An 8,782-nucleotide genomic window follows, 5' to 3' on the forward strand; every position below is an offset into this window, starting at 1 on the left:
GTGTGTGTGAGTGAGAGTGTGTGTGAGTGAGAGTGTGTGTGAGTGAGTGAGTGAGTGTGTGTGTGTGTGTGTGAGAGAGTGTGTGTGTGAGAGAGTGAGTGAGAGAGTGTGTGTGTGTTAGCAATGCGTGATTTACAAACATGTTCATATTCGCTCTGATAAAGAATGGTTTCCATATTCATATTCATATCGTATCGACATACAAGATACTTCAAACACACACGGATCCAAACCCCGCTAATAGAGTAAGGTATGTTATTATCGCTAACACTGCTGACCTTCTGTGAGGACGAGAGCTTGACCAGAGAGTCCACCTGATACAACGCGCTGCCGGCCTCCTGCTCGTCGCTGTACAGCCGCACGGTGTTCGTCTCCTCGTTCAGGAGCAGCTCCACGCTACTCCACATCCTCGCCGCTCCGCTGAAGCGCACTCACTACACTTATAGTACTGCTGTAGCTCACTACACTTATAGTACTGCTGTAGCTCACTACACTTATAGTACTGCTGTAGCTCACTACACTTATAGTACTGCTGTAGTAGCGTTAGCTATGCTTACACAACACTAGCTGCGCTCGTTATTACTGACGGAACGCAAGCCCCGCCCACTGCCTTGAAATTTGGCGCCTTCTAATTCTTCTTCTTCTTTGTATTAGTATTCCGCATTATCCGTGCATTACTGCCATCTGCTGGTGATCGGATCAGAAACACTTTCCTTAGAGTTCCTCCACCTTCTCTGCTAATATTCATATTGATATACCTAAAATAACTGGTAACACTTTACAATAAGGTTCATTAGTTAAACATTAGTTAATGTATAAACTAACATGAACTAACCATGAGCAATACATTTGTTACTGTATTTACTAATCTTCACTAATGTTAGTTAATAAAAATACAGATGTTCATTGTTAGCTCATGTTAGTTCACAGTGCATTAACTAATGTTAGCTAGATTTTAATAATGTGTTAGTAAATGTTGAAATTAACATTAACAAAGATTAACAAACGCTGTATAAGTGCAGTTCATTATTAGTTAATGTTAACTAATGAACCTTATTGTAAAGTGTTACCTAATAACTCTGCACGTCCTCTAATACCTGTCCACACACTCACCTTTATATTTCCTATATACTTCACATTTGGTGCCTTCTTCTTCTTCTTCTTCTTCTTCTTCTTCTTCTTCTTCTTCTGCTGCTGCTGCTGCTGGTCGGAGTGTGAAGCGCTGTAAAGGGCAAAGGGAGTTTGGTCCGTTACAGTGTTTCAGAAATCTGACAGCTTTATGTTGTAGTGAGGAAGCACTAGTGTTTATGAAAGCAATATAGTATTGTTTTTACAAACACAGTACACTCATTTAGTAAAAGCAGGAATCAAAAAGCAGAGCTTTTACTGCAATAAACATCAGTGTACACACCTAAAACAGCCAGTGAGGCCATATAGACCTGTGTGAGTTATGTTCAGAGTCAGAGGAGCATGTGTGCTGTACGCTGAGGCTCTGTCTGGAGTCCGAGGAGCTGCTGAGCTGTACGCTGAGGCTCTGTCTGGAGGCAGAGGAGCATGTGTGCTGTACGCTGAGGCTCTGTCTGAAGTCAGAGGAGCATGTGTGCTGTACGCTGAGGCTCTGTCTGAAGTCAGAGGAGCATGTGTGCTGTACGCTGAGGCTCTGTCTGAAGTCAGAGGAGCATGTGTGCTGTACGCTGAGGCTCTGTCTGAAGTCAGAGGAGCATGTGTGCTGTACGCTGAGGCTCTGTCTGAAGTCAGAGGAGCATGTGTGCTGTACGCTGAGGCTCTGTCTGAAGTCAGAGGAGCATGTGTGCTGTACGCTGAGGCTCTGTCTGAAGTCAGAGGAGCATGTGTGCTGTACGCTGAGGCTCTGTCTGAAGTCAGAGGAGCATGTGTGCTGTACGCTGAGGCTCTGTCTGAAGTCAGAGGAGCATGTGTGCTGTACGCTGAGGCTCTGTCTGAAGTCAGAGGAGCATGTGTGCTGTACGCTGAGGCTCTGTCTGAAGTCAGAGGAGCATGTGTGCTGTACGCTGAGGCTCTGTCTGAAGTCAGAGGAGCATGTGTGCTGTACGCTGAGGCTCTGTCTGAAGTCAGAGGAGCATGTGTGCTGTACGCTGAGGCTCTGTCTGAAGTCAGAGGAGCATGTGTGCTGTACGCTGAGGCTCTGTCTGAAGTCAGAGGAGCATGTGTGCTGTACGCTGAGGCTCTGTCTGAAGTCAGAGGAGCATGTGTGCTGTACGCTGAGGCTCTGTCTGAAGTCAGAGGAGCATGTGTGCTGTACGCTGAGGCTCTGTCTGAAGTCAGAGGAGCATGTGTGCTGTACGCTGAGGCTCTGTCTGAAGTCAGAGGAGCATGTGTGCTGTACGCTGAGGCTCTGTCTGAAGTCAGAGGAGCATGTGTGCTGTACGCTGAGGCTCTGTCTGAAGTCAGAGGAGCATGTGTGCTGTACGCTGAGGCTCTGTCTGAAGTCAGAGGAGCATGTGTGCTGTACGCTGAGGCTCTGTCTGAAGTCAGAGGAGCATGTGTGCTGTACGCTGAGGCTCTGTCTGAAGTCAGAGGAGCATGTGTGCTGTACGCTGAGGCTCTGTCTGAAGTCAGAGGAGCATGTGTGCTGTACGCTGAGGCTCTGTCTGAAGTCAGAGGAGCATGTGTGCTGTACGCTGAGGCTCTGTCTGAAGTCAGAGGAGCATGTGTGCTGTACGCTGAGGCTCTGTCTGAAGTCAGAGGAGCATGTGTGCTGTACGCTGAGGCTCTGTCTGAAGTCAGAGGAGCATGTGTGCTGTACGCTGAGGCTCTGTCTGAAGTCAGAGGAGCATGTGTGCTGTACGCTGAGGCTCTGTCTGAAGTCAGAGGAGCATGTGTGCTGTACGCTGAGGCTCTGTCTGAAGTCAGAGGAGCATGTGTGCTGTACGCTGAGGCTCTGTCTGAAGTCAGAGGAGCATGTGTGCTGTACGCTGAGGCTCTGTCTGAAGTCAGAGGAGCATGTGTGCTGTACGCTGAGGCTCTGTCTGAAGTCAGAGGAGCATGTGTGCTGTACGCTGAGGCTCTGTCTGAAGTCAGAGGAGCATGTGTGCTGTACGCTGAGGCTCTGTCTGAAGTCAGAGGAGCATGTGTGCTGTACGCTGAGGCTCTGTCTGAAGTCAGAGGAGCATGTGTGCTGTACGCTGAGGCTCTGTCTGAAGTCAGAGGAGCATGTGTGCTGTACGCTGAGGCTCTGTCTGAAGTCAGAGGAGCATGTGTGCTGTACGCTGAGGCTCTGTCTGAAGTCAGAGGAGCATGTGTGCTGTACGCTGAGGCTCTGTCTGAAGTCAGAGGAGCATGTGTGCTGTACGCTGAGGCTCTGTCTGAAGTCAGAGGAGCATGTGTGCTGTACGCTGAGGCTCTGTCTGAAGTCAGAGGAGCATGTGTGCTGTACGCTGAGGCTCTGTCTGAAGTCAGAGGAGCATGTGTGCTGTACGCTGAGGCTCTGTCTGAAGTCAGAGGAGCATGTGTGCTGTACGCTGAGGCTCTGTCTGAAGTCAGAGGAGCATGTGTGCTGTACGCTGAGGCTCTGTCTGAAGTCAGAGGAGCATGTGTGCTGTACGCTGAGGCTCTGTCTGAAGTCAGAGGAGCATGTGTGCTGTACGCTGAGGCTCTGTCTGAAGTCAGAGGAGCATGTGTGCTGTACGCTGAGGCTCTGTCTGAAGTCAGAGGAGCATGTGTGCTGTACGCTGAGGCTCTGTCTGAAGTCAGAGGAGCATGTGTGCTGTACGCTGAGGCTCTGTCTGAAGTCAGAGGAGCATGTGTGCTGTACGCTGAGGCTCTGTCTGAAGTCAGAGGAGCATGTGTGCTGTACGCTGAGGCTCTGTCTGAAGTCAGAGGAGCATGTGTGCTGTACGCTGAGGCTCTGTCTGAAGTCAGAGGAGCATGTGTGCTGTACGCTGAGGCTCTGTCTGAAGTCAGAGGAGCATGTGTGCTGTACGCTGAGGCTCTGTCTGAAGTCAGAGGAGCATGTGTGCTGTACGCTGAGGCTCTGTCTGAAGTCAGAGGAGCATGTGTGCTGTACGCTGAGGCTCTGTCTGAAGTCAGAGGAGCATGTGTGCTGTACGCTGAGGCTCTGTCTGAAGTCAGAGGAGCATGTGTGCTGTACGCTGAGGCTCTGTCTGAAGTCAGAGGAGCATGTGTGCTGTACGCTGAGGCTCTGTCTGAAGTCAGAGGAGCATGTGTGCTGTACGCTGAGGCTCTGTCTGAAGTCAGAGGAGCATGTGTGCTGTACGCTGAGGCTCTGTCTGAAGTCAGAGGAGCATGTGTGCTGTACGCTGAGGCTCTGTCTGAAGTCAGAGGAGCATGTGTGCTGTACGCTGAGGCTCTGTCTGAAGTCAGAGGAGCATGTGTGCTGTACGCTGAGGCTCTGTCTGAAGTCAGAGGAGCATGTGTGCTGTACGCTGAGGCTCTGTCTGAAGTCAGAGGAGCATGTGTGCTGTACGCTGAGGCTCTGTCTGAAGTCAGAGGAGCATGTGTGCTGTACGCTGAGGCTCTGTCTGAAGTCAGAGGAGCATGTGTGCTGTACGCTGAGGCTCTGTCTGAAGTCAGAGGAGCATGTGTGCTGTACGCTGAGGCTCTGTCTGAAGTCAGAGGAGCATGTGTGCTGTACGCTGAGGCTCTGTCTGAAGTCAGAGGAGCATGTGTGCTGTACGCTGAGGCTCTGTCTGAAGTCAGAGGAGCATGTGTGCTGTACGCTGAGGCTCTGTCTGAAGTCAGAGGAGCATGTGTGCTGTACGCTGAGGCTCTGTCTGAAGTCAGAGGAGCATGTGTGCTGTACGCTGAGGCTCTGTCTGAAGTCAGAGGAGCATGTGTGCTGTACGCTGAGGCTCTGTCTGAAGTCAGAGGAGCATGTGTGCTGTACGCTGAGGCTCTGTCTGAAGTCAGAGGAGCATGTGTGCTGTACGCTGAGGCTCTGTCTGAAGTCAGAGGAGCATGTGTGCTGTACGCTGAGGCTCTGTCTGAAGTCAGAGGAGCATGTGTGCTGTACGCTGAGGCTCTGTCTGAAGTCAGAGGAGCATGTGTGCTGTACGCTGAGGCTCTGTCTGAAGTCAGAGGAGCATGTGTGCTGTACGCTGAGGCTCTGTCTGGAGTTAGAGGAGCTGCTGAGCTGCAGGGGGCGGCAGTGTAACACTGAGAGGAGCACACAGAACATCATAATCCAGGACCGTGTGCCTGACAAACCACTCAATTATCTTCATCTAACACCTTTTCAGTTTATGGTCTTTATAATAAATTATTTATAATAGAACTTCTTTATAGTAAATTCTTTATATATTTTGCATTTGTATTTGGGAATTAATATTAAACCCAATTTTAAGTTAAGTATGAAGCAAACCTTCAATAGCTTTCTATTTATTCTGTGCATTTAATAGTATTATTGCTAATACAATGATTTAATATTCGTTATACCCTGTTTCTGTGTTGTGTGTGAGACTGTAAAGATTCCACTGAAGGCGAGTTGAAGTGAGAACCCAAGTGCTGTTTATTTACACAAAAACAAAACATAATCCAAAAGACTCGACTCGACGACAGCAGTGTTACAACAGCAAAGTTAGTTCAAAACCATTGTGAATGTGTGGAAACTCGATGACTGATGCCCATATGTACTTAAACACCACTGATCCTCGCAAACTCCTTGAAAACACGCTTCTTCGGGTGAGCATCCATTATAAAACATGCACAGTACCTTAATTTTGAAAGTCACACGAATATATTGAACTGTGATCATGCAGAAATATGATGTTATAGTGATCAGTGCACAGAGAGCGCACATACACGGTTTGCATGCACATCAATAATAACAGACTCACGTGCACATAATGTACGACTCCTGTATGTCACTGTTATCATCTTTACCTTACAATCATCATCTATCAAAACATTATCAGTGAGTCTGGTTTGCTTTATCCAAATGAGAGCTGTAGTTTGCGTATTAAATGCTCCTGCAGCGGGCTGATCCGAAGCAATTTAATTTAAGATATAACTCATAAAAGTAATGATTATATGGATATATTTAATTTAATTTTAAGTTATCTTGCAGCCCACTGGAGGATCACTGATGCTGGGCCCCCCACCTCCCACCTCCTGAGGAGCAACTTTTTCATCCTGAGCACAGAGCACATTTACGTCATTACGATGCAACTTTTTGTTTTGAAGAGAACAGGAAGAAAAGCGATTTCGACAGTAGACTGTAGATTTATCACTTATGCAATACAGTGATTTTCATGTAATTGTGCTGCACGTGTTAGAACATTATTACGGAGACAGATGATATTGATGGAGGAATTTACAGCTTTACTTGCAAACGACAATTACTGTTCATCAACAAGGTGAGAACCAGACCTGTTATAAACCTAAATATACTCAAATTAATTGAAAAGTGTACTATCCAAGTAGTAATAAAAGATGTTTGTTGCTGTAATGAGGACAGTAGTGCACACAAAAGTAGTAGCTGCTCCGTGCTCCGGCGCTGTTAGTGATCACACTCCTGAGCCCAGTCGAACCAGGCTCAAGCACAGTATGGAGCGATCACACTAGTCAAACGAACCAGACTTTGGGGGTCAGACGTGCTCGGGTACGGTTCAGATCGTCTGGAGTGAGTACACCCTGAGTGGGACCTCCAAAGCCTCATTTCAAAAGAAGCTACTTTGAGGTTGAGGTTTTGAAGGTTGTCGGTGCCTGTTGTGGCAGCCACCCAAGAAGATGTTGATGAGGGAGGCTATAAGGCAGAAGGAGGCCTTTACCCGTGAGACTTCCGATGTGAGTGGCAGGTATTGTTAGGCTAGAAGGACTGCAGGTGCAACAGTTGTGAAAGCAAAAACTCAGGTGGGAGAGGAGCTCAGAGAATCCATAAAGAAGGACTTTTTGTCGGCCTCGAAGAGATACTTACAAACCATCAGATAGCAAATTTGAGAGTTTTAGAGAATTTTAACTAGACGAAGTTGACGGGGAAAAGGACAACATCACAGATTGTGTGTGTGTGTGTGTGCTATCATGACATTTATGAATAATTCATACTAAAAAGGGAAACATATTAAAACTGCACTTACTGCAGTTAAATTAATATATTAGATTTTTTTCAGTTTAATTCTGCCTCCTGTTTGCCACCAAAACTGGCTTAAACTGAATAGAAAAGGCTAAGAAAAGGTACAGAGATGTGAGTAGGGGAATAAGGAGAAGGTCAGGTGAGCAATACCTTATGTTTCTGGGAGATATGATGGCTGGTGTGTGTATATGTGTATGTGTGTGTGTGTGTGTGTGTGTGTGTGTGTGTGTGTGTGTGTGTGTGTGTGTGTGTGTGTGTGTGTGTGTGTGTGTGTGTGTGTGTGTGTGTGTGTGTGTGTGTGTGTGTGTGTGTGTGTTGGACTACCTGCCATTTCACTGGCTCATTAGGACTGATTTACACAGCCAGGCGAGCAGGCAAGAAAACATCATTGCTATGGCTTTTGCCCTTCCTTTTTTGCTCCTTTCCACTCTCTCTCTTTTGCTTGGCTGCCACACTGAGACAATGGAGCCCTAGAGAATACCAGTACTGTGGTGAATTATTCAAATGAGACACAGCAGCAAAGCAAGGACGGAGGGAGCGAGAGAGACAGAGGGAGAGAGAGAGAGAGAGAGAGAGAGAGAGAGAGAGAGAGAGAGAGAGAGAGAGAGAGAGAGAGAGAGACAGACAGAGAGAGAGAGAGAGAGAGAGAGAGAGAGAGAGAGAGAGAGAGAGAGAGAGAGAGAGAGAGAGAGAGAGAGAGAGAGAGAGAGAGAGAGAGAGAGAGAGAGAGAGAGAGACAGACAGAGAGAGAGAGAGAGAGTGAGAGTGACAGCCAGGAAAAGAGGGAGACTGAGAAATGAAAGTGTGTATATGAAGCATAGATATAGTGTTTATTTTGTACTTATTGGCACAGTACTTTGTGCCATTGGTTAGATTTAAGATATTCAAATTTTACTCAAGTGAATAAATCAATTCAAATTGTAAAAAAAATGTATATCGTTATTTACTTGCCCTCATGTTGTTCCAAATCTGTATGTTGTTATTTAGTTTTTCTGTGAAACACAGAAGAGGACATTTTGAAAAATATTTACAGTATTAATGAAGTAAATAATGACAATGTTCACTTTAGATAAACTATTCCCTTAAATTACCCTTTTTAAAGGACTTTAAAGAAATAAAAATTAAGAAAATTAAATGATATAAATACTAAATACTCCATATATGCTTTTTTAGTATAATGAGGATAAAATGTAATTGTCTTAGCATTTTACGGTATATTTTTAGGTTGCACTTTTCTCTTTGTTTCTCGCTGTGTTTCTGCATGTACATGAGTGCTGTCTCCTCCACACAGTCACCTTTCTTGCACTAGTGTGATCATGCTACAGAAGAGGGAGAAAAAAAGCAACTTGTGGCTATGCGTATCGGAGAGTGTGAAATATGTGTGTGAAAGTGTGTGTGGAGGGGGGGAGGGGTGTAGCAGACAAAAAAATAATAATTATAACATGAGCTAACATGGCATGTCTTGCTGTTTCTTCAATTACAGCGTTTGAGCTGGCATTGACTTTAAAAGTGGATGATCATGTCGTCCAACATGATTGGACAATTTTCCCAACAGCTCCGTGTGTTTCAGGCTGCTTTCACACCAGCACTTTTGGTGCACACCCGGGTTCGATTGTGAACGCGGTCTTCTGAACTCAGCTGTGCACCCACAAACCGTACCTGAGTTTGCTTAAATGGGATGGTCTGGGGCAGGCCCGGACTGGCCATCGTTTT

The sequence above is a fragment of the Sinocyclocheilus grahami genome, unplaced genomic scaffold (genome assembly GCF_001515645.1).
Source record: "Sinocyclocheilus grahami isolate Dianchi unplaced genomic scaffold, SAMN03320097.WGS_v1.1 scaffold1245.1, whole genome shotgun sequence".
NCBI lineage: Eukaryota > Metazoa > Chordata > Actinopteri > Cypriniformes > Cyprinidae > Sinocyclocheilus > Sinocyclocheilus grahami.